Genomic DNA, 26099 nt, shown 5'->3' with positions numbered 1-26099 from the left:
AGCCAAGAGAACACATAACTGGCTCGAAGACACGGGTTCCCTCCGTTTGCACGATTCCCTCCGTTTGCACGCATGGGGCATTTTAATAATCGAGGCAGCTCGCAGTTAAATGTAGGCACAGCTTCAGACTGGGTCTCAACACTACAACTCAGAGGAGGCGTGTGCATGAAGTCTGCTTGTTCTGCACGCCCTAGAGGAGGTCGTCCCTGGCTTCTCCCAGGACAGCGCTCCCCGGACCCCTGCTGGGCCTAAGCTCTCTCCGCAGCCTGGCAGTGCCGAGCAGTGGGCTTGAGTGGAGGAACAGCACACCTATTAGACAACCTCCTCTAAGCAAACCCAGCAGGTTCCCAGGCGTGGTGCCTGCATTACTCAGAGGAACAACGTTCCAGGGGTTCTGTGTGCTCTGTCAATCAACCAGTGAATCAGCATCTAACTGAACCCCTTCTGCAGACATCCTTAACCTTTAGGGAGGTGGTGCCTTGGACCCCTGTGATCGTCAAATGAAAACTCTGAACTCACTCTGTGTCGCCTGCAGAAACAGAATGGGGTGAACAGTAACCGGAGGTCGAGTCATCACAGCAGATGAAGGTGGAATTCTGTCCAAGGATGCGGGCCCAGGTGCTCCCACAGGGCTTCCTGCTCTGCCTGCACGATCCCCTTAGCCGGGGCCTCCGGAGCTGGAAGGGCTGAATGCACTCCAGGCATCCATTTGATGAAGACGAGGGCTCCCTCTCACCTGTCACCGCACCAGTGAGAACTCTCTTTCCCGTAAGTTCCCAGCAGACTTCCCTTCAGATCCTGCCGGCCTACGAGGTGAGGCGCCAAAACCGGAACCAATCACTTCAAGGGGCTGGAGGCCCTCGCAGGTGGCGCAAACCCCTAAGGAAGCCAGGGGGAGGCACCGCTGCAGAGAGGCAGCAGCCCGCGCAGGCTAGGGGCTCTGTAGACCCTTAAGTCTCTCCAAAAGCCACCCGCAAGACCCCCTGAGGGCCCAGGAGCCAAGCACATGCATGCATCAGAGGCACCTTATACAGGTACCCCAAGCCGGGGGGCATGGCTATTCGTAGGGTGAAGATTACCGTAGTAGGTATGAAAGCAAATCGTGCAGGTGCACACTGTCCTGGAGATCAGTTGGAGGAAGGTGGTCTGGAAAGAAATGGAAAACAGAGTTGATGGGAAAGACGGACCAGATTCCAGGAAGGGCAGGCCAAGGCAGGGCCGGCTGACATTCCACACGCAGAAAGCAACCGCCTGCCCGGAGTTTTTCCCGTGACAGAAGAGCTCACAGCTGGGTCACAGCTAAGCCAGGGGCCGTCCCCCCTGCTGCATTTGTGTGGCGGCCTTTTGATGACCAGTGGATTCTGAGAACAAAGCTCCCAGGCCGCCGCGTGTCACCAGACCCCAGGGGCAGAAGGAGCTCCTCCACCCACGCACAGGGAGGGCCCGATCCTCAGGAGCCACCCAGCAGGCACAGAACTGAACTTGCCGATTTGGCTTGATCCAGCTTGCACAATCCTGTTTTTGGATGTTTGGTGCTGTTCTGATGTCTTTTGGTTCTCAGTGAAAACTCTCATTGCTCTTGCAGCTCGGTGAGATCGTAAGAGTGACAGGAAGAGATTTAGCAGTGAAGATTCAAGTTCCTACAGCAACGGTAACAAGGGCGTTAGGGAACCAAGGACAAAACTTGAGGAATGGGGCCAGTGCCGCCGTGGCACACTAGGTTAATCCTCCGCCTGCAGCGCCGGCATCCCATATGGGCGCCGGGTTCTGTCCCGACTGCTCCTCTTCCAGTCCAGCTCTCTGCTGTGGCCCGGGAGTGCAGTGGAGGATGGCCCAAGTGCTTGGGCCCTGCAGCCGCATGGGAGACCAGGAGGAAGCGCCTGGCTCCTGGCTTCGGATCAGCGCAGCTCTGGCTGCTGCGGCCATTTTGGGGGTGAACCAACGGAAGGAAGACCTTTCTCTCTGTCTCTCTCTCTCCCTGTCTGTAACTCTATCTGTCAAATAAATAAATAAAAACCTTTTGAAAAAATTGAGGAATAAAGTTTTCCTTAAAGAGAACATATAGGCTTAGCTGGTGTTTCTGAACTGAGTCAGAAAATGTCCCAAAGAGAACATGGCCAGCTTGTGTCTTGATTCAATCCCCAAAATGGACTCCCGTGCCCTCATGGGAGAGGAAGTCGGCACCAAATGAAGCATGAGACACTTGTAGATGCACATGTGGGGCTTGGAGAAATCATAATCATTCATTTCATGTGTAAGTGGCCTCCAAAATTTTCATGGAAGGCAGGTATTATGAAAAGACTATTCTCGGATTTCAAAAATATTTTGCACCAAAACTAACTACTCTTTTAATTCTATTTTTTTTAAAAGATTTATTTATTTATTTGAAAGTCATAATTTCACAGAGAGAGAAGGAGAAGCAGAGAGAGAGGTCTTCCTGCTAGTTCACTCCCCAACTGACCACAGTGGCCAGAGCTGCGCCAATCCAAAGCCAGGAGCCAGGAGCTTCTTCTGGGTCTCCCACGTGGGTGCAGAGGCCCAAGGACTTGGACCATCTTCACTGCTTTCCCAGGCCGTAGCAGAGAGCTGGATCAGAAGTGGAGCAGCTGAGACACGAAATGGCACCCATATGGGACGCCAGCACTGCAGGAGGCGGCTTTACCTACTACGCCACAGCACCAGCCCCTAATTCTATTTTTTACAAATGTCTGAAGTGCACTTGTATTTAATCTATTTATGAAGTAATACAGAGTCATATGCAAAATCCCGTATCCTATAAAACAAATTACATTCATCTCTAGCTGTATCTCATTCTTATCCACATATATATGCTATTTTACCGGATTCATAATTAATTATTTTCATATATTGTGCTCTGCTGAACATTTTGTGTGCATTATAATTACCACATAATGTGCTATAGAATTAGTATTCTATGACAAAGTAACCACTCCTGTATTATGCATGCTGAGTCTTTATTCTCATAACCCTACCCACATGCCTTATAAGAATAGTTTTCTGGCATTGTGATATAGTGTGGTGAGCTGCAGCTTGCAACACTGGCATCCCATATTAGAGTTCCAGTTCGAGTTCTAGCTGCTCCATTTCTGATCCAGCTTCCTGCTAAGATGACCCGAGTGCTTGGGCCCCTGCCTCCCACATGGGAGACTGAATGGAATTCCAGGTTCGGGGTTTCAGCCTAGCGCAACCCTGACTTTACGGCCATTAGGGGAGTGAGCCAGCAGATGGAAGATCTCTCTCTGTCCATTCATCTCTCTCTCTCTCTCTCTCTCTCTCAACTCTGATTTTCAAATAAACGAGTAAATCTTTCTTAAAAAAATAAAGTTGCCAGCCTACTGTCAAGTGCACCTCACAAATTTTAAACGAAAAAAATAGCTTTTTCTTAATTGAAATTATTTTATTCTGGAGACCAGAACTGGGAGATCACAGTGTAGCATATTATGGCTCTTGACAACAATTACCAAATTACCTGCCAAAATAAACAAAGAATTTGCATTTCCATCAGGAATTGGTCGATATTTCTAGTCAACTGAGAGAATTGACTTCTTGTTTTGATCATCTTTCTCCCATTATTGGTCATTGAAAGGGGTTATCATAGCATTCAGTGTTTGTGTTACTTGTGCCTGACTCCCAGTAGGTGACGGTTTTCCTCCCACAGATCTGTTGAACTCACTCCTTGCTCTCGTTGTCACTTCTCGTCTTTCAGGGTGGCTGTGAAGGCCCTTGGTGTACACCTCACGTTGAGCCTCTGTCGCTTGTCACAGTCATGCCTGCTGTGGCCGGGCTGTTCTCCCACCTGCTCTCCTTGCTGTGCCACACCCCGTGCAGAGCACTGTGTCCCAACAACCTGCAGGGGAGCCTTGTTCTCCCCATTTCACAGCTGGGAAAGTGGAGGCTCCAGCTCTTACATCTCTGGGCCAGCCTCCCAAGGCGAGGACCTAACCTGTGGGTCCTTCCTGCCCCGCAGTCTTGCCACAGGCACGCTCCAGGCATGTTTGTTCGGCTTCTTTCTACTTAGGTCTCTTCTGTGTCCTGGGCTTTTGTGACATGGTGGCTTTTAATTCATATAACCACATGTGTGCACGCTGTTTTAAATTGAGTCTCTCTGCAATCACAATGACCACCATGGACACATTGTTGATGTTACTTGACGTGACATTGTACTAAGCCCATTGATCAGTTCCCAGTATTGTTTTCTAATTTGTTTATTTGAAAGGTGGAGCCACAGAGAGGGAGAGGCAGAGGCAGAGAGAGAAGTCCTCCTCTGCTGGTTCACTCTCCAAACAGCCACAACAGCCAGAGGTAGGCCAGTCCAAAGCCAGGAGCCAGGAGCCTCCATGGGGACCCCCATGTGGGTGCAGGGGCCCAAGGACTTGGACCACCCTCCACCGCATTCCCAGGCACACCAGCAGGGAGCTGAATTGGAAGTGGAGCAGCTGGGACTCGAACTGGGGCCCATGTGAGATGCTGGCACTGCAGACAGTGGCCCAACCAACTATGCCACAATGCCAGATCCCACAGTATTGTTTTTTAAGAGAGATTCTGTCTTCCCAGATGGTTCTACATAGACATTAACCTGGGATGTGGAGACCTTGTGTCATATGAAGACTTTTGCTTCAGAGGCATTTTTTTTTTTTTTTGCATAACTCAGTCTGTCCATTTCATGTTAAGATGAGCCTGGGTAGGGGAGAGTGTTTGGTGCAGTGGTCAGGATGCCTCGTGGGATAGCTGCATGCCATATGGGAGTGGCTGGTTCAGTCCCAGCTCTGCTTCCAACCCAGCTTCCTGCTAATGACACCCTCAAAGGCAGCAGATGGCGGCTCCTCTGCTTGGGTCCCTGTCACCCATAGAAGAGACCCAGATTGAATCCTGGCTCCTGTCTCTGGCACGGTCCATCCCCAGCTGGTGTGGCATCTGGGGAATGAACCAACAGGTGGCAGCTATCTCTCTGTGTCTCTGTGTGTCTGCCTCTCAAGTAAAAATGAATTTAAAAAGTGTATAAGTTTTTAAAAATTACCTGAGTAATGTGGCTTTCTAGGTGGGAGAAGAAAAATGAAGTCTTAAATAGTCATACTGTGGTCAAAAGAATAGAAATGAGACAGATTGGAAGACACAGAGCTGATTCTCCCTTGAGGTCATGCCAAGCGAGTGCCAGCAAATGCCAGACTTAAAAATCTCTGTCTGTGAACTGACGACGAAACTGTGCTGGGTCAGGGGTAGACTCCCCAGTCGCCGATCTGCATGGGAACCCACTCGGGTGCCCCACATCCTGACAAGTTCAGACGCGAACCCTCAGTCTTTGCTTAGCTTTGTCCTTTCCGTTGGAAATGGCCCATCCAACCCCAGTGGGGCCAATGGCGCCACTCTTGCACTGGCAGCCCAACCAACCCCGAGACGTGAGAACCCACACTCCCGCTGCCATGTTTCCGGGGTGCTGGAACACACTGTCACCCGGGGATACAGGCTGTGGATCTCAAACCTGCTGCTGCCACAGTCAGCAGCTGAACGATTCTAGCAACAGAGGTGCTCAATCAAGGAATCGGTTCCCACGATCATCCTGGTCAAAACAGCAGATCCCTTGCGTCAGGTGCATCTCCCCCCACCATGGAGGGAGTGGAAAGGGCACTGACAACGTATCCTGTGTCCTCCGTCCACATGGTGCAGCCTCTGGGGACATCTGACCCCTCTCTGTGTCGGTGGGATCCCACACACAGGGTCAAGCTTCTGCCTCCTGCCTTAACTAGTTGGACCACAAGCATGGCCTGCCCTGCATTCCAGATCTCCCTCCCTTTCCAAAGCTCTTGTACCTGTTGATTCCCAGGCCTCGTACACCCTACTCTTAGCTGCTTGCATCTCCCTGGCTGTCCTCGTTGGCCATTTCTCTCAGTGGTGCACGCCTGTGTCCCCTGCCCACCTGTCTCTGCCGTCTCTGACTTGCACAGGCAGCCCCTGCGGGAAACCTCATACAAGGGCTCCTTTTTGGCCTGTTTGTTCTGTTGAGATTCCAAGCACATTCAGGAGTGAATGGTCATAATCTGAAGGAGCTGGAGCCACTTCCTGAGACCACAGTAACACAGGGCCCCAAGGCGGGGGACTCCAAATGCAGAAATCTGTCCCCCCACAGTTCTGAAGGCCATGGATGGAAATCAAGAAGGTGGCAGGGCACTGCCTGCCCCTCCCAGCTCCTGGGGGCCTCAAATGTTCCTTGGCTTCTGGCAATGTCACCCCAGTCTCTGACTCCATCACCACCTGTCTCCATCTTCTCCTCTTTTTTTTTTTTTTTTGACAGGCAGAGTGGACAGTGAGAGAGAGAGAGACAGAGAGAAAGGTCTTCCTTTTGCCGTTGGTTCACCCTCCAATGGCCGCCGCGGCCGGCGCGCTGCGGCCAGTGCACCACGCTGATCCGATGGCAGGAGCCAGGTACTTCTCCTGGTCTCCCATGGGATGCAGGGCCCAAGCACTTGGGCCATCCTCCATTGCACTCCCTCGCCACATCAGAGAGCTGGCCTAGAAGAGGGGCAACCGGGACAGAATCCGGTGCCCCAACCAGGACTAGAACCCGGTGTGCCGGCGCTGCAAGGCGGAGGATTAGCGGAGTGAGCCGCGGCGCTGGCCTTCTTCTCCTCTTCTTATAGGGACACCAGTCATGCTGGATTAGGGGTCACTCCAATGACCTCGACTTAACTTGGTGACCTCTGCCAAAGCCCTATTCTCCAGCAAGGTCACATTCACAGGAATCAGGCCTGACTCTGGCAGTATATATTTTGAGGACCACAATTAACCCAGGCAAAGTTTGTCGTTGGGCTCCTTCCTTCCCCACCACCACATTCTGCATCCCTCTCTCCAACTCTGTGGGAGCCCTCTCCTGTCCCCAGGTCCACCCCCTATTCCGTGGCCCCGGTCCAGAGCTGCAGCGGGCGAGGGCGGAGGGAAGCCCTGCAGCAGCTCACCCTGGGTTGGCACGAAAGCCTTGCAGTGAGCAAATGGAAGCAGGCGTGGAGCTTCACGCACCCCTGGAGGAGGCTCGAGGAGGAGGCCGGTGTCTGGGGGCCCTGGAGATCATTCTGGGGGGCACTTGCTCGCTTCACTGAGACAAAGGCTGACACCTGTCCCCGGAGAAGGAAGTGAGCCAGGCTTCCTCTCCCGGCTCCCCACGTTCCCAGGGCAGCAGGGTCTCCTGACAGCTGTGCACACCTGCAGGGCGGTCAACAAGATCACCGGGAGCAGAGGTGTGAGCACACGCATGACCCCAGGCGTGTTTCTGAGGCCTGTGCGGCACAGGCTGGTGGGAAAGCCAGAGGGTCACGGTGGAAGGAGCCGTAGTGGGTGCGGACAGGGCCACCCAGTGCCCAATTTTTACAGGGGGACCACAGTGGGGGCCAGGGTGACAAACAGAGGATGCTTGTATGTTCTGGCTCCTTGGCGCCTCCCCTGACTGAGATGTCCTTGGAACCCACCGCAGTGGTCAAGGCGGCACCTGCCACCAGAGCTGACTCAGACAGGAACTCCAGGGGCTGGCACTGTGGCGCACCTGCTGCACCAGAATCCCACATGGGTGCCAGCCTGTGTCCCAGCTGCTCTACCTCTGATCATCTCCCTGTTAATGCGCCTGGAAGACAGAAGACGCTCCAAGTACTTGGGCCCCTGCCACCCGTGTCAGAGACTCAGACAGAGTTCCAGATTCTTGGCTTTGGCCTGGCTCAGCCCTGGCTGTTGTGGCCTTTTGAGGAGTGAATCAGTGAATCAGTACATGGAATATCTCTCTTCTCTCTCCTCTCCTCTGCTCTCCTCTCCTCCCCGCCCCTCCCCTCCCCCCCTCCCCTCCCCCCTCCCCTCCCCTCCCCCTCCCCTCCCCCCTCCCCTCCCCTCCCCTCCCCTCCCCTCCCCTCCCCTCTCCTCTCCTCTCCTCTCTCTATGTCTCTCTCCCTCTTTATAACTCTACCTTTCAAATAAATATATTTTTCCAAAAAAAAAATGAAGTGGCTGGCATTGTATTAAAATGAGCAAAGCCGCTCTCTGTGATGCTGGCATCCCATATGGGCGCCTGTTCATGTCCTGGCTGTTCCACTTCCAATCCAACAACCTGCTAATGGTCTGGGAAAAATAGCAGAAGATGGCCCAAGTATTTGGGCTCCTGTCACCCACATGGGAGACCCAGAAGAAGCTCCTGGCTCCTGGCTTTGGCCTGCCGGAGCCCCAGGTGATGTGACCATCTGGGGAATGAACAGAAGATGGAAGATCCTCTCTGTCCCTCTTTCTCTGTAATTCTGGCTTTCAAAATAAATATATAAATCTTAAAAAAAAATGAAATGCACCTGCCACCTCTTGTTCGGACCCAGAGGACAAACTTCCCTCCCTCTGGAGGGAGCTGCTTCTGCCACCATCGCCACCTGACTGCAGGTGCTCTGCTTGCCGGCTGCAGCAGGTGGCCTGAGCTGAGAGGAAGGAAGAGCCTCGAGGGCACCCTGTCCAGCAGGGGCAGCAGCGAGGCCGGGGCAGGGCAGCCGGAGCCACACCGCGCCCTAGCCTTGGGCCCCGCCCAGGGTCAAAATAAAGCCCTGTGAGTTCCAGGTCTGAGTCGGGAAGGTTGGGAGAGGTCACAACACACCCTCTGGAGAGAGTTAATTGTTGGACTACATCAAACCTGGGAGATCGTGGATCAGCCATCTGCTAAAGTTGCGTGTCCCTCTCATTTTTTTAAATGGATGCATGAAATTTCAAGTTCAGACAGATCAAGCCATCATCCATCTAACAGTTTGCTTTCTAAAAAGATTTGTCCTGAAACCAGTAAGTCCCAATTCTTCTAGCACACCTGTCACAGCCCATGCCAGACAGAGTAGCACCTGTCCATGCGGCTCTCAGGCACACACACATCATGCACCTGTGCCGCCTCCACCAACCCCAGCCCCTCTGAGTGACCTCCCCCCACAGGCACCTGCTCCCCTCCAAAGAAACGCAGCGACTGCTTCAACACAGCATGTGGAAAGGAGTTGATTTTTCAGCTCATGTTCTGCAGTGTGGAGCTCATTCACCCCTCCCCCTCTCGCGACACCAGTTGCCCCTCCACCTGGGCCATCCTCCTGACCTCTGCAGTCCATCCTGCAGCCCCAGAGTCCATAAAGCATCCGATCCTTTACCAACCTGCCGCACCCTGGGGCTAGGCTGCAGGTTTCGGTCCATAACTATTTCCCAATAGTTCTGCTGATGCCGTTGGGCCTCTGGGAGGAGTCTCCCTTGCCGTGTGCTAGGGCACGAGATTCACCGTGAAAGATGACAGGGAAGGGAGGAGCACCGGCAAGGACCATCGCAGATCGTAAGAAGGGTCCAGGGGTGGGTAGGCGTCCCCAGACTCTCGTGTCCCATCCCCCACGCAGTTGACACTGATGGCGTGTAGAAGGGGTGTGGTCCTGATGGTGAGGTTGGAAAGTGGCTAACACCCACTTCTGGAAGGGAGATGGAGTGACCTGGTGGGATGTCACTGTGGCAGCCACAGCCCCGGAGGGTGCTGGGGGGGAGGGAGTGCGTGTGTGTGTGTTGTTTTGCTGATTTGTTGAAGTTCTTTCTATTTTTTAAAGGATTTTATTTATTTATTTGAAAGGCAAAGTTACAGACAGGCAGAGAGAGAGAGAGACAGAGGTCTTCCATCACTGGTTCACTCCCCAGATGGCTGCAACAGCCGGAGCTGCACCAATCTGAAGCCAGGAGCCAGGAACTTCTTCCAGGTCTCCCAGGCAGGTGCAGGGGCCAAGCACTTAGTCCATCTCCCACTGCTTTTCCAGGCCACAGCAGAGAGCTGGATTGGAAGAGGAACAGCCGGGACTCGAACCAGCGCCCATATGGGATGCCAGTGCTGCAGGCGGCAGCTTTACTCACTACACCACAGCGCGGGCCCCTGAAGTTCTTTCTAAAAAGGAACAGCCCTTCCTTCCCTTGCCTCGGAAAATGAATGGGAGCCACACAAACCCAGATGTCTCTTTGGTGTCACTGTGGCAACTATCTCACCAACACCACGTCTGCTTCCAGAGCACAAGGAGGCTTTAGAAATGAAGCATGACGGGGGCTGGCGCTGTGGCGCAGCAGGTCAAAGTCCAGGCCTGCAGTGCTGGCATCCCATACGGGCACCAGTTCAAGTCCCGGCTGCTCCTCTTCTGATCCAGCTCTCTGCTATGGCCTGGGAAAGCAATAGAAGATGGCCCAAGTGCTTGGACCCCTGTACCCACATGGGGGTCCCCATGGAGGCTCCTGGCTCCTGGCTTTGGACTGGCCTACCTCTGGCTGTTGTGGCTGTTTGGAGAGTGAACCAGCGGATGAAGACTTCACTCTCTCTCTGGCTCTACCTCTCTCTGTAACTCTGTCTTTCAAATAAATAAAGTAAATCTTAAAAAAAAAAAAAGAAAGAAAGAAAGAAAGAAAGAAAGAAAGAAAGAAAGAAAAAAGAAAAGAAGTGTGCACACCCAGTGAGTCTCTGCTCCCAGCCTAACAGGCGCCCATCTCGCCCCTGCTCCAGTGTCAGACACAGGGGGGCGGGGCCTGCCCCTCAGGGAGGAAACCCCCACATGGACCCAGAGGTTGGAAAGGGGAGGAGAAAGTTGGCCTTAAGGAACTGAGCATCCCGCACCACTGTGGCGCCTCCAGGTACTGCAGGTGCACACACCGGGGCCCATAGGCCCACAGAGCCTTGGCCACCAGGAAGGGCCAGGGGCCTGGCCTGTGTAGGCGGCGGAGCACAAGGTCAAGTGCATCCACCCCATTTCCTCTCTGGTCTCCAAGAGACCCAAGCCGCAGCTCTCGTTGCCCCAGGCCAGGTGAACAAGCCCCAGGGCTCCTGAACTGCATGGTCTGGGTCTTGTGTTAGCCACATCTCCTCCAAACATCTCTGAAACTAAGGAAGCCACCGACTCACCCCTGGATGTGGGAGAGCAGAAAGTCGAGAGTCCCCACCATGGAGCAGTTATCACTCGTAAGTTCCTTATCCCAGGGACATCAAACAGCAAGCGAATGAGAGATGCTCACTGTCCAGCTAAGCTGACACAGGGGAAGTCCTAAAAATGTGCTTCTTCCAATCGGCACCCCGGCAAGCTGTCCCTCCTCCAGCCTCACGGCCACCCTCCCCTGCGGTCGCGCCCAGCTGTCGGAGCCTCCACGGGGTGGCCGGAACCAGAGTGTCTCTGATCCCCCCCTCCAAAACATTCTCACAGAAGCCGCCCAAGAGCACAAAGAGCCAACCAGAGGAGAGGGACAGAACGGGAGGCCCTGTCCCTGCCTCGGACGCAGGTGCAGGCGTCAGCAGCCACAGAGAGGCTGCCAGTGGGTGCAGACCCCGGCAGGGACGCACTCGACTTGTGAAAGACCCCAGGGTCTGAGGCCTTCCCTAGGGCTCCGAGGGGTGCTGACGGGCGCCTGACAGTGTCCAGGAGCTCTTGGAGCCCGGGGACCCTCCTCAGCCAGGTTCTGTTTGCTGGGACTGTCGTGGTGGTGGGCCAGCGTGGGGAAGAGTGTGTCTTGGCACTCAAACCGCACGCACAGGCAGGCGGCAACGGCTGTGAGCACAGAGGAGCTTAATGGAGAGGCGACGGGCACATTCCAACTGCCGGGCTCCGTGGGGTTGCCTCCCAGCGGTAGCGCTAGCTTGGATACATCTCATAAATTAACCCAACCATGAATATGAGCGCTGCCCGCCTCACCCCGCCACCCAGCCCTAAGGCCTGAAATGGCAGGCAGTGCTTGCTGGAGACTGGCCTGGAACATCCCGGGCGTGCCCACCCGTGGGCCTGCCCTCGTGAGAAAATAGATATAAATTCTGGGCGTATTTTGGAGAGACAACTGCTTGTGGTTCTACTCCCGAGTTATGGAGGCTGTGGCCAAGAGGGGGCTGGGCTGGGGGCTAGAGGTGGGGACTGAGGCTGTGGGATGCCTGCTCTGACGTTGCCATGGAAACCCTGAGTGAGTGGAAAAGGAGTGGAAATGGAAATGCCCCATCTACCTTGGAGGTCAACCAGCTTCTAGAGATGAAATTATCCCTGCACCAGTGTGTGGCAGAGAATGTGCCAGACGCCAGAGCCACGGTGCTCCCCTTGGTCTGTTCCAGCCCCCACAGCCGGGCCACCTGGCTGTGTTCCCACCTCTATCCTGAATGGTCACTGCTTTAACCTGGAGAAACCGGCAGGTGGCCGGGAGAGCGCCTTGGTCAAACAAACTTGGGAAACGCTGCATGCGGAATTTTTAAAACTCTAAATAAAGTTCTGCAGCAGGCAAACCTACCTGACCTCCTTAGTCCAGTATTTCCCAAAATGTGCCTCCTCGGGCTACGGGAACACGCTCAGAATTCGCTCCCAGATGCCCAGCCTCAGGTCCGCCCGGAGACGGGCTGTCACGCATGTGCTAAAAGCCGTGGAAGGGTTGCACCCTCCGATAAGTCAGCGCCTGCTGTTTTCCACTGTGCTCCGGGCAGGACCGCGAGGCTGGGAGATACCTGTCTGCTGGACTGCCCAGGGCAGTCAGTGTCCCCTGCCCTTCGTCCTCGCTGGGCAAATCTAATTACAGAGCCCTGTTAAACCCGCCCAGCTCCTCGGCACGCCGTCAGGGAAAGGGCTTGGCCATGCCTTGCAGGTTCTCACCCGGTGTTTGGGGCCAAGAAGTGACGCCACCAGAGTGCGAAATAACAAGGCCCTGATGGAGGTCAGATGTGAAGAAAGGCCGGAGGCCCCAAGGCAAGAGCCAAAGGTTCTGCAAAGGAATACCATCGCCGCAGAGAGGAGGGGCTGGAAGGGGCCTCCAGTTCTTTATCTTCTACACGCCGCAGTGTGTGTGTGTGTGTGTGTGTGTGTGTGTAAGAGTGTTTTCATAAGATGGATTACCAGTACCTCACTATTTTAGAAAAAGCAAATTTGGAAGCCTAAGTAAACAGGAAAAGAAGTTTCAGATTCGCATTTCAATTAACCAGTTGCATCCTACGTTTTTTTTTTTTTAAGATTTATTTTATTTATTTGAGAGACAGAGTTACACAGAGAGGTAGAGACAGAGAGAGATCTTCCATCCGCTGGTTCACTCCCCAGATGGCCACAACAGCTGGAGCTGCGCTGATCAGGAGCCAGGAGCCAGGAGCTTCTTCTGGGTCTCCCACATGGGTGCAGGAGCCCAAGCACTTGGGCCATCCTCTACTGCTTTCCCAGGCCACAGCAGAGCTGGATTGGAAACAGAGCAGCCGCCCATATGGGATGCCAGCACTTCAGGTCAGGGCTTTAACCCGCTACACCACAGCGCCGGCCCCATCCTACGTCTTTAATACAAGAGTTGGGTCCTGCCCTGGAGGTGAGAGCCACAGTCTGCTTGCTCTGGGAACAGTTACAACCTAAGATTCCACCCGAACCCACCGCAGCTTCCCACACAGGCCCAGGTGCACCTGCCTCCCAGGTTCTGTATCCATTTGAAAGGCGTGTGTGGGGCCCTTGGCCTTGGAGCCAACCAACTCCTCCTCTGACCCTCCTGGCTCACCAGATGGAAACAGTGTTTCGCTCGCTGGAACAGCCCGTCCCAGGCTCGCGGATCCACCCTCCCTGGTGGTCCTTGCTCCACCTCGCATCAGCATCACAGCACATCTCGTCTCCTTCCTGGGGCCGCAGGTTCAGGTTCACGGAGTTTGTCTTTGTCAGCGTTCTTTGCCTTGCAGACACCGGAAGACGCAGCCTAGCTTCCAAAGGGCGCTTACTGTGGGAGTCCTGGCTGCGCTCACGGAGCCTGGAGCCGAGTTTGCTGGCAGCTTGCCCGAGAGCCCTAGCCTCGGCTCCTGTGCGCAGGCATGGGAGAGTTTCCTGGGGCTGCCAGAACAAAGCACCCCGTTCAGAGGCTGGGAGTGTGCGCTGCGGGGATCGCGCTGGGGGGCTCAGTCCCAGGCCGCCCAGCTCCCCCTGATGGCTGGCGATCTTTGGCATAACTCGGTTCTGTGATCGCGCCACCCCCATCTCTGCTTCCCTTCACACATTGCCTCCTTGTGTGCCTCTCTGCCTCCATTTTTCCCTTTAATAAGGACACCAATCGTATCGGATTAGGGGCCCACCCCTCTCACCCGCACTTAGCAAAAGGTTTCTACAACAACCCAAATAAGGTCACCATCAGAGGTGACCTTGGGGTCACCTTGGGGTGGGGTAATCCAATGTAACCCGCAAACCATGGGGTTGAAATTTTATTGGATGAAGCACCAGGAAAAAACAGTGTAGTTCTTCACTCTCTCCCCTTCTTCCTTCCTAAGCATGGATGTGATGCAGGAGGTAGAGCAGCCGTTTTGTCACAATGAGGACAAAAGCCTCCTGCTATAAACAAAGGAGGAAGAAGTCAGAAGCAGACTTTCTGGGGCCATTACACAGTCTGGACTGAATCCTTTTCACCTAAAAGTAAGAAAGAAAAAGAAAAAGATAAGCTTCTCTTTATTGAAGTCAGTGGTGCTCAGCCAGGAACAATTTCCCACCCCCACTAGACATTTGGCAATGAATGGAGACATTTTTTGGCTGTCACGAGGGAAGGTCCCAGGGGCAGAGCATCTGGTGGTGGGGAGAGGCAGGGGCGCTGACGAGCATCTTGTGGGGAACAGGACATCCCCTCAGCGGAGAAGGACCCAGCCCAGAGTGTGGTAGGGCTGCTGGAAGACCTTGGCCCTGGTCACCGGTGACATATTTTGATACATGCAACCCAAACCCATGGAGCCGGCAGCACCGGAAGGGAGGCTGCGAGCAGGAATCCAACTGTGCTTCCTCCGGTTCTCCGGACAGCACCTCTCCCTTCGCGCTCTCTCTGCAGGCCTGGTCCATTCCTTTCTCTCTGCCAAACACAACATTCCTTCATCTCTTGACTTTATCTGTCCTAAGCCCAGGACACCTGTAGAGACTAATTTGTAGCTCTCATTCCGAATTCTTCGTTTCTGGGAAAACCGACTGGACTGGCTCATCTGGAGTTGGGTTCTGAATCAGCTGCCCGGGGCCAACACAGCTGCCCCGCTGTGGCTGCCGGGTCTCTGCCTAGGGGGTGGTGCGAGAGGCCAGCAAAAGCAATTTTCACCAAAACGGGGTCACTGGCCAGGAAGACGGCCCAGAGCCGGGATCCTCCAAAGGGGGGATCTTCCTCCGTGTTGGCTCCTTCCCGGCCCCTCGCTCAGTGCTTGTAAGCAGAAAGTAATCAGTAAACAAGTGAGGAGCGGTTAGGAGGACGGGGAAGTAGCACGATGCTCTATGACCCAGGGCTACGTCCTAGTGTGATTTATTTAGGGGGCCCCAGGGGTAGGGAAGACGGATTTCTCCAAGCAGGCAGCAGGTGGGAGACACCCTCCAGCCACAACCTCCGCAGGTCTACTTCCTACGCTGTGTTTGTCTGGGTGTCCGGAATTCTTTGACACTGCTGCACACAAGTTTACAGTCAGTGTATTTTGCTTTTTCAGATGAAGGTTTGGACCCACGGCTTTCCATTGAAGTTTTCCACCCAGGAAGGTGTCTGCGTTGAATGCAGATTATCTGCAAACAACTACCTTATTGTTTAAAGAGAACTCTGTCCAGTGCTTCCCAGCTTTGGGGCTCTTGGGAGACATCGTGACCCTTGGTTAAGCACCCACGTGGGGCCAGGGTGCTTCCTCCATATTCCCTAAGGTCCTGCTCACGCCACCCTTCAGAGGGCGTGCCGGGCAGTCCGGTGGTCAGGGCCCTGCTGCTTGACTGATGGGTTCACTGTGTGCAACAGTCCAGCCCCGGGTGTTCCCCGCCGGGCAAAGGCTTCCTGCCCCAGCCCCTGGGGTGTGTGTGAGTTTGAGCCTGAACAGGAGCCTTCCACATCTCATGACAACCGGTGGCTGGAGTTCATTCCTGACGTGGGTCATGGAACAAGAGAATTTAGATGGCGGTCCTTTCCCAGGAACCACAGAACTTTAAGAAAAAAACCTCACCGTGTGGAGCCCCATGCTGTGGCATGCACCTCACCAGCACTGTCACGAAGACCCTGAAAGGTGGCAACTAAGATGTGCATCTTGCAAATCAGAGCTGGCTGTCACGGGGTTCATCGGTTTTCTCTCCCAAGGCCACACAACAAGTCGAGACGGGGCCAGTGTCTGAAGCAGGGACCTGTGCCCCCCACAACCTCCCCACCCTTCCTTGCCAGGGACTCCAGGAAGTGCCGGCCAAAAATAGGCCATGCTGTGTGCTGCTTCCTTCCTCCTGGCCGAAGGGAACAGCAATGCGTGGGAGGGTTCTCCCGTTTCCTCTTTCTGATTAACAGTGTGTCCTCCGGCTACAGCCCCCTCCCTAGAACCCACGTCCACCAGGGCAGGGAGAGACTAGGACGCGATCTCTGGCCCAGACAGGCCACTCCCTGCTCCTCAGAGGACCTGTCCCTCTCCAGGATGGGTCCCTCTCCTGGGGCTGCTTGAGTTTTCCCTCGACATCCCCCTGCTTGGATTTTTCCGCTACCCTTTGGCCCTACACCTGCACCCAGCTGGCTTCTCCGTGAGTTCTAGGTGGCGACAGCCCAGAGGAGACCACAGCATCAGCTTCTGGTTGCGGAGTTTGGGCCCACTTCCCACAGTCCTGTTGATGGTCCCTGGAGGAGCTGACTCTGCATGGACCAGGGGGACATTTGGTGAGCTCCCTGGGAAGAGAGAGCACCTCTCGGGAGCACTCAAACAGGTTCGCCAGCACCGCATCTCCTCTTCTGCTCCAAGTCCTGTGTTCAGACGAGCGGCCTAGGGAGCACTGTGCCAGTAGGCTCCTCCTGGGTCCCACCCCTCGGCTCTCACAAGGAAATTCACGCCTCTGCGCATTCCTCCAGCGTTGGTCAGCAGAACCTGGCCCCTGGGGGGATCAGAACAGGGTCCTGGGCAGGCTGTGGCCGTAAGCTCTGCCTTCTTTAGAAATATTTATGCTTGGAGTCACCTGTGACAACACCAGCATCCCATGTGGATGCAGGTTCCTGTCCCAGCTGCTTTGCTGCAGATCCAGCTGCCTGCTGATGGCCTGGGAAAGCAGCAAGGGGAGGGTGGCCCAAGTGCTCGGGCGCCTGACCTGGGAAAAGCTCCTGGTTCCTGGCTCTGGTTTGGAGCAGCCCTGACCATTGCACAGTCTAGGGGGTGAACCAGTGGATGGAAGATATCCCCCCCGCCCCGTAACTCTGACTTTCAAATAAATGAATAAATAAGAAATATCTATGCTGAAAGAAATTCTGCAAATCAAATCCTAAACTCATTAGAATTGACTCTATGCTGTTACATTCACTGCTGTGGTTAAACTTTAGAAAATGTAGAATCTTTTTGATAATTCAAATAAATGAATTTCAGGACCCAGGACACTGGCATCCCGATGTGAGTGCTGGTTGGAGTCTGGCTGCTCCACTTCTGATCCAGCTCCCTGCTAATGTGCCTGGGAAAGCAGCAGAAGATGGCCCACGTGTTTGGGCCCCTGCACCCATGTGGGAGACCTGGATGGAGCTCCAGGCTCCCAAACTCATCCTGGTTCAGCCATGACTGTTGTGGTGTGAACCAGCAGATGGAAGCTCTCTCTCACTCGCTCTCTCGCTCTCTCTTTGTCACTCTGCCTTTCAAATAAATAAAAATTTTTAAAATAGACAAATTGCAGTTCGCCTCTGTCCTTCTACCTTTCCATACCATTCTTGGAGTGTTTAGAAGTGCAGCACGTTCACTTGCCAAAAGATTTGGCCAAAACCCGAGTAGAAAACACCTACAGCAAACACGATCCGCCAGAATTCCTGGAGCTTCTAGCACCATCCAGAGCAAGCTGCCGCCTGTGCCATTCCTCCCTGAAGCGCTCAGGGCTCCGCAGGGGTGGGGTGGGAGGAGGAAGGCTCAGAGAAAGCCGGCGGCAGGATCTCCGCTGTGGCCATCGTCATGGCGTCCGAGGCAAGAAAGGCACCAGGTCCTGGCGGAGGGCAGAGGACAGCCTGCGCTTTTAGGTCCCAAGCCGCAGGTGTCTGCTGAGCTGTGAGGATGGGCACAGCCCTCCAGTGCTCTTTGCATGGGAATCCGCGGAATGCGAGGGTGTGAACCATTAGCTGCTCCGTATAATAACAAAGGGAAAAATTTCAGAACAACAACAACAAACACATCCTTAGGGAGCTGCGAGACTTAGAAAGATATTTCATTGACTTTTACGTTTCTTGCAGACCAAAGGGCATTCAAAGGCTTCCTAAAATGGGAGGCTCTTTGGAAAAGCATGACCAGCCTGGGGTTTCTGGTTGTAGCTACAAACGCTTTAAATAGCCCCGGGATTAATTATTCAGAGCAGCAGTCTTCCTTGAGGACTGAAACCGTGGGAAGAAAATACCAGGTGTTGGGACACGATGCCTTCCAAAGGCACTGGACATCTCATCGGGATCCATGCGGCCGGAGAGCGTGGCACGGACACCGCACGTGGAGGACGCGTGTCCAGGAGACGTCCTGGTCCTCAAGGAGCCCTCACAAAGACCTGCAGTGTTTGCCCTCAGCGGCTGGTCCAGGCCCGGGACGGCCAGGAAGGCTCACCCTGGCCCCGCATTCCCTCCCCGTGATCTGCCTTGCGGGGAACACACACCTGACACCAGGAGGCCTCTCCTCAGCGCCCCCAGGAGGCAGCACTCCACAGCGTGGAGCGGTGAAGAGAGGAATCAGTAGCTAGATTCATTTCCTTTTTTTATTTCCCCAAAGTGCACGTGGACTTGGCATGGGCGCTCCCAGCTTGGCCAGAAGCGGCTGACAAGCCCTGAGGTTTGGGGTGCCGTGGGCAGAAACCCAGAAAGCTGAAAGCTCCCAGGGACCTGGCCGCAACCGGTCTGGTGGCCACACCCTCCAACGATGGGGGATGGACGGTGGGGAGTGGACCCTGGGGTCCTTGCCGGGCCACGGACAGAGCTGGGGAGTGCGTGTGCCTGCATGTGTGCATGCCAGCTGGCCTGTGCACTCCAGCTTTGTGGCTTTGCTGTGGCGAAATGAAGATCCTGGGAGCACTTGTGTGCTCCTCTGCTGGGCATGCAGCCCTTTCTTTTCCTTGCCCAGTTGGCCACTAACATCTGGAGGAAGTGAGGCCGCGCTGGCTGATGACCTCATTCCCACTGCGCCTCAACATCCCCCCGCGAAGGGACAGGCTCAGAGGGAGGTCCGGCCATGGCAGGCTGACCAGGCTGGCCCCACACACCTCACTGTCAGGAGCTGTGGTTGCAGCTGGGCCCAGCTGGTGGGCACGGCCCTGAGACCAGAACCGAGACGGTGACAGAGGCTTCCTGTGATCCGGCCGTGGGACTCAGTCACCCAGCAGAATCAGCAAAACATCTACTACTATTGATGACGTTGGCCAAACTGAAGATAAATCGGGTTCTTTGTCTTCAACCAGTGATGATGACAAATGACTTTTATGAAATCAATAAATCAGTAGATCAATTGAGAGCCAATAATTCAGGACCCCCAGAGGCTGATCACAGCCACACCCTGCCACGGCGGGCGAGGTCAGCTCCCCGCGAGAGACAGCCCCTGATCCCTCCCCTCTGCCCTCCGTCCTTTAGTCCCAGAGGAGACAGAAGCAGGCTGCACGTCAGTTCAGGAGGAGCCCTGGGCAGTGTCGAAGGGCAGGCGTCACGGATAAAGCCCTTCCGGCACCGCCTCTCCTGCCAGCCCATGCTCCAGGTCGGTGTAGTCACCGCCTGGCAGATCAGAAGCTTCAGGTGCCTGTGGGCAGCCCGGGAGCTGGCTCTGGGCAGCAGCAGGCAGGGTGGTGCGTGTGGCTGCGCTCCTATCCACTGAGGGCCTGGTGTCCCACAGCCAAGCTGCCCAGGGGCTGGGAGGCCTGCAGCCTGGGAATCACCTCCCTGCACCCCACCCTGCTCTCAGCCCCGCACCTGCTGCCTCCTGGGAAGGAGCCTCCCCACCGCTGCTGGCTGGTGCACACACACAGCACCCGAGTGGACACACACACACGTGCACACACATGGTTACACACAGCACATGCACAAAGCACACATACACACTCGTACACACAAACATGCACACTCACACACACACATACAGAAACCCACAATCACCCAGACACTCCAGCAGACGGCACCAGGCCCCAGCCTGGCAGAGCTCAGCGAAGGATGCAGGTGGCCTTCTTCCTTTGCTGGCTCGAACCCGGGCCTGCCCCGCCCTGTCGCAGGCTCGCATCACAAGGCAGGGATCCACAAACCCCACGCGCTTTCGCGTGAACGCAGCGGGAGACTGCAGGCCGGCGCCAAGCCGTGACGGCACTGGAGTAGGCGCAAGCCCTGTGCTCTGACAACGGCCTTCGCTGAAGAGACGCCGACGCTTCCGGAAGCTGCGAGGAGTTTGGTGAGAGTGGCAGCTGTCCTGTCGTCCAGGAAGAGAAGGAACAACCAGGACCTGTTTTAGAGCCTCTGTCTGCAGACGGATAGGTCTGTGAAGTGTGGTTTACCAGGTACAAACCGCGCTCTGGGAAGGAAGCGCTTTGTGATGACGCCCAGATGAGGGAACCGTGCAGAGAGAGAGCTGCGTGGTGTCTCTGCACAGGCGCCTCACGGGGACTCGGGTAAGCGTCAGGCTGGGCACGCCACCCGCAGCCTCAGCCGGGGCACAGGGGCAAAGGCCACATGGGCGCTGAATGAGCCGATGCAGGCCCAGCCACCTGGGGCACGACATGGAGGAAGGTGTCCTACCAGAGGTGGGCCCAGGGACACCACGGGGTCGGCGTATGAAACCACCAACTGTGCAGAGTAGCACCAAACCTCGTCAGGCAGCAACCCACTGGAGACAGTCCAGCATGAAGGGGACACACTTAGCAAACTGAAGCATGAGTGTTCTATAAAGATTCATTTATTTATTTGAAAGGCAGAGTTATATAGAGAGAGACAAACAGAGACAGACACAGAGAGACAGAGAGACAGAAAGGTCTTCCATCTGCTGGTTCACTCCCCAGATGGCTGCAATGGCTAGAGCAGGGCCCATACAAAGCCAAGAGCCAGGAGTTACTTCGGGGTCTCCCACATGAGTACAGGGGCCCAGGAACTTGGCACAGGAACTCCCAGGCACATTAGCAGGGAGCTGGATCAGAAGTGGAGCAGCCGGGACTCGAACCAGTGCCCAAAAATATTGTTTTCACCTGGGCAGTCATTGTGTTCAACAAACATTTTGTCAAGCTATATAGGCAAAAAGTTGTTTAAATAGCACTTTAGCAAACCCCATGTAAATAAACAACAAGTTGTTAAAAAACACAGAGCCTGAATCCAAAACAACTTATACTCACATAAAGTACGGAAAACAGAAATGCCAGAAACAGAAGAAATAACGTTCTTTATAACTGCTCATAAATGTCAAGGAGCTGCTAAAACAGCTGGAGTGACACGGAGTCACGCAGAGGATCGGATTCGAAAGCTTCCTAAAGGGGTGGATGAGAGGTGAGAGGGAGGAAGGGAGGTGGAGAGGCCAAAGGGAAGGTTTTGCATGAAGCCAGCTGGGAGGTGTGAGTGCCCAGACCCAGGGACCAGGTAGCCAGGGAAGTCAAGAGGAAGAGGGAGGCTGGGATTCATCTCTGTGCTGGACAGAAAGGCAGATGGGTGGGACTGGCAAAGTCAAGACTGAGAGCTGTAGGTTTTATTTGAAAGGAAATTGGAGGCGGATGGTCCAATGGCCAGGGGGAGGCCTTGTGGGGCCACAGGTCGAGGGAGTGGGCAGAGGACTTGCTCACAGGGTCCTGGGGCTTGAGATCACCTGCTGTGTGGGTGGAAAATGGGCAAGAGCTAAGGGAAGCAAGCCCCCTGGCAGGTGAGAGACGGGCTGAGTCCTCGAGAGAGGCAAGGGGACTCCCAGGTGACCCGCACATTCTTCATCTAGCTGCCAGGGAGAGGGCAGTCTGACCATGGATAAACAAGGGAAGATTACAGCAGGGGGAAACACAATGTGGACCCTGGATGTTGGCAGGGTTAGCCTGGAATATCGGTGGGTTTCTAAGCAGGAACTGCCCACCAAAATAAAAGAAAGAATGGCTGAGCTTGGTGGGGTTGAGTGTGGAGGAATTCAACATATTGTGTCCTGGAAGTAGACACACCCTCCTGCCATGACTAGAAGGACATTGGTGCTTCAGCTTCTAGGATTCGAAGCCCGGGCTGGGTGCCACCTGCCCACACGTGGGAAGATTGGTGGTCAGCCTGATTCTGTCAAGACACGCTGGGTCTTGGCGTGAACCCCGCTGACAAGAGGTCACAGTGGGCATGGTAGCATCCTTGTTCTTGTCCTATTGGGCACTTTAAAAAAAAAAAAAAGTCACTTATTTTCCTGTCTGTTCTTTTTATTTGTCAAGAACTGAGGAGGAATAATCTTAGACATGGAGAATAGTTGCAGTGACACTACATTTCTTGTCTACTCTGTGACAGTTTTTCAATCTGCCCTTGTTTTTGATGACCTTGACAATTTTTAAGACGATGTATGTCAGTTCTTTTGTAGAATGTCGCTCACTTTGTTTGTTTGTTTTGTTGATCTTTTTTTTTTTTCATGAATAGACTGCACTTGGCCGGTTTGGGGAAGAGGATCGCAGAGGAAGAATGCCACGCCTCTTGTCAGACCCATGCAGTCTGGGCGATTTATCACCGATGGCACGAACCTTGCTCACCTGGCCTAGGTGGTGTTTGCCAGGTCTGTCCATTGCAAAATCCCTCGGTTCCCCCCCCCAACACTCTATTCTGGAAGCATGTCAGTGAGCCCAGCGGCTCTCAGGGTTGGGGGTGAAATTACACTCCAGGTCCTGGATGGGGAATCGTCAATGTAGATTACAGTCATGCAACACGGAATGACCTTTCGGTCAACAGCGGACCGTGTGCAGGACGGCAGGGTCGTAAGATTCCACTGCCTTGTCATGTCATAGCCACTGGAGTCGGGGCAGGCACACTACGATGTCCCCACAGCGGTGAGGTGGCGTGATGACGCAGTGTTCAGGATGTGTTGTTGTGGTTGGAAGATACGTGGCTGTATTTGGAATTCTGTGAGAAATATGGGTCCCTTCTCTCCCGTTTATTTGATCATTTATTGGTGTCAACACGGACTCGTGTGTATTTATTTTATATCATGAGTTACAATGCAGTACTACATTATTTACTTTTTTGCTCAAATCTTTATGGCTTTGGCCACTGGGAGCTATTTGGGTTTCATTCTCGTGTTCCTTTGATGCATCCCATCCCTTTGCTATTTGAGCATTTCCTCCATTTTTGCTACTACAAGACACTGCAGGCCATCTCCTGTTTTCCCTGACCCAACCCTGGAAGAAGTCGTCTCTCCAACTGGAGGATTGGATTAGAGACCCAGATGCTGCTGGGGTGTCACCACTTCAGGCCCTCTCAGCAGACAGGCAAGGGAACACGCACACCAGTGCCAACTAGCGTACAAACACAAATACATGGCTGTTCTTTAAAAAAAAAAAAAAAGATTGTTTCATTTGAAAGTCAGAGTTACAGAGAGAGAGAGAGAGAGAGATCTTCCATCTGCTGGTTCACTCCCCAAATGGCTGCAATGAACAGGGCTGGGCCAGGCTGAAGCCATGAGCCTCACCTGGGTCTCCCAGGTGGCTGGCAGGGACCCAAACACTTGGGCCATCTTCCATGCTCTTCCAGGCCATTAGCAGGGAGCTGGACCGGAAGTGGAGCAGTCAGCATAGACACTGGTGCCCCTCTGGGATGTCAGCATCTCGGGCAGCAGCTTTACCTTCTGTGCCACACCACTGGCATGATTATTCTTGTATCCATCTCTCAAACACAAACATTAATTCACGCTGACATCTCTGACCCAAGTCCAGCAGCCATTCCCTTTCCATATCTGCCCCTCTTTGACAGCAAGAGAACTAGTTCCCAGAACCCATTATTCATTGACTTATCCACACCATCCCAATGTACATGCTTCAAAGCTGTTAGCCAGCACCCTCTTGAACTCTTTTATCTGTGTTTTTGACACACAAATTGTTTATGTATTAACTTAGTGCACAGCAAATGCTCTAGAAGACATAAAGGCACATGAAAGAATTGAGACTCAAAAAGATGCTAGAACCAGCTAGAATAATGAATCTAAGTAAAAATAAAAATTACGACACAATACACAATAATTCAATGATTAAAAAGTGGCATGAATAACAAAGCAGAGACCAGGCTTACCAGCAGGTTCATGTGAGAGGGGGAGAGGGGTGGCGCGACCTGGTTGACCACAAGCTCAGGGTATGACGGTGTTGCTAAACAGAACCACAGATGAAAATAGAACATCCCAGGAAAATGCTCTCTGGGCTGGGCACAAGGCAGACAAGCTCTCCGCAGATGCAAACATTTATATCCATCCTTTAAAAAGTACATAGGGAGAGGGATAGGATCACACTCTTAAAATACTTCCAGGGATTAGATGTACCCTGGGCCGCTCCAGAGGACAGGTCTAAGACCAGCAAGTCCGATGATCATTCCTGACCTGGTGGAGCTGAACGAGGGTAGTGCCAATGACCTATCCCGTAGGCTCTGATGTGGAGGATGGCGCATTGTTGGCACAATTAAGATCCATGAGGCTGGAGGGCAACACTAGAAGTCGTATCTAAAGAGAGTGACAAGGAAAAGCTGGCAAAGGGAGCCCAACTGGGCTGCTAATGACAAAGCCCAAGTGAAAAATGCAAATGAAGTGGGGAACCAGAGCGAGGGTCAGTGGGGGACCAGGAAAGCTGACATGAAGTAACACTTTTCGTCCCACTTTCTGTCCTATGCCAGTGCACCGCTTGCCTTCCCTCCCAGTCCTTTTGAGGGGCACAGAGCAAAATGGCAAAGTTAGGACAGGAAGAGGGAAGCAAAGCTTGTTTGATCAGGATGGCTTTCTAACAAATGGAGTTGTCCCAAAATGGAACATCATCCCTGTCAAGAGACAGTTTCCAACAGAGCCGGTCAGGCAACAGCAGTGGGTGGCTGCTGGTCACTGTCTGGACATGCCAGGACCACAAAGGAGTCACAGAACCTTGGGGTTCTGTCGGGCTCAGAGGGTAATTGACCAGGCTGAGCTGATGCGGTCCCAGGGAAGTAAATAATAGATATTCAAGATGCCTGGAAAGAAATAGCAAGCACAGATGCCATACAATAGTGGAACCCATGAATGTGGCATTGCAAGTTGTGTTTCCAATTTACACATTCAGTGTAATCTCAATCAACATACGAATGACATTTTTCTCAGATCTAGAAAAAACAATGCTAAAATTCACATGGAAACACAAGAGACCCCAAACAGCTAAAGCAATCTTAAACAACAAAAACAAAGCTAGAGGCATCACAATACCAGATTTCAAGACATACTACAGGGCAGTTACAATTGAAACATCCTGGTGCTAGCATAGAAATAGACATGTAGACCAATGGAACAGAACTGAAATCAATCCACACATCTACAAGTAACTAATTTTTGACAAAGGAGCTAAAGACAATTCCTGGAGAAAGGAGAGTCTCTTCAACAAATGGTGTTGGGAAAATTGGATCTCTGCATGCTGAAGAATGAAACAAGACCCCTACATTATCCATTATACAAAAATCAATGTAAAATGGATCAACAGTCTAAATCCATGACTTGATATCACCAAATTGCTGCAGGAAAACATTGGAATTTTGCAAGACATTGGCATAGGCAAAGACTTCTTGGAAAAGACCCCAGACTATGAAAGCAAGAATAGACAGATGATATTCCATCAAACTAAGAAGCTTTTGTACCACAAAGGAAACACTTCAGCAAAGTGAAGAGGCAATCAACAGAATGAGAGAAAATATTTACAAACTATGCAACTGATAAAGGATTATTATCCAGAATCTATAAAGAGCTCAAGAAACTCAACAACAACAAAACAAGCAATCCAGTTAAGAAATGGGCAAAGGACTTGAACAGGCATTTTTCACAATAGGAAATTCAAATGGCCAAATGACACATGAAAAAATGCTCAAGATCACTAGCCACCAGGGAAATGCAAATCAAAACCACAATGAGATTTCTCCTCACCCCAATTACAATGGCTGTCATAAAGAAATCAACAAGCAATAAATGCTGGCAAGGATGTGGGGGAAAAGGTTCCCTAATC

The 26099-nt window shown here is 53.3% G+C and overlaps 1 long non-coding RNA gene across 2 annotated transcripts; it reads right to left on the bottom strand.

Moving 5' to 3' along the window:
• Positions 1 to 12976: 12976 nt before the first annotated feature.
• Positions 12977 to 24474, bottom strand: LOC103349946 (uncharacterized). Of its 2 annotated transcripts, XR_011388431.1 has the most exons (5): positions 24166 to 24345; positions 16622 to 16847; positions 14155 to 14405; positions 13516 to 13838; positions 12977 to 13205 (listed from the first exon to the last, which is right to left on the bottom strand). It is a non-coding gene; the product is annotated as an uncharacterized lncRNA (long non-coding RNA). The 2 variants fall into 2 exon arrangements; XR_518050.4 differs by lacking the exon at positions 16622 to 16847 and having other exon boundaries at positions 24166 to 24474.
• Between the last annotated feature and the right edge of the window lie 1625 nt (positions 24475 to 26099).

This window comes from Oryctolagus cuniculus, chromosome 5, assembly GCF_964237555.1.
Source record: "Oryctolagus cuniculus chromosome 5, mOryCun1.1, whole genome shotgun sequence".
NCBI lineage: Eukaryota > Metazoa > Chordata > Mammalia > Lagomorpha > Leporidae > Oryctolagus > Oryctolagus cuniculus.
Note: the sequence above shows the minus strand (reverse complement) of the source record. Positions and strands in the feature narration are given on the sequence as shown.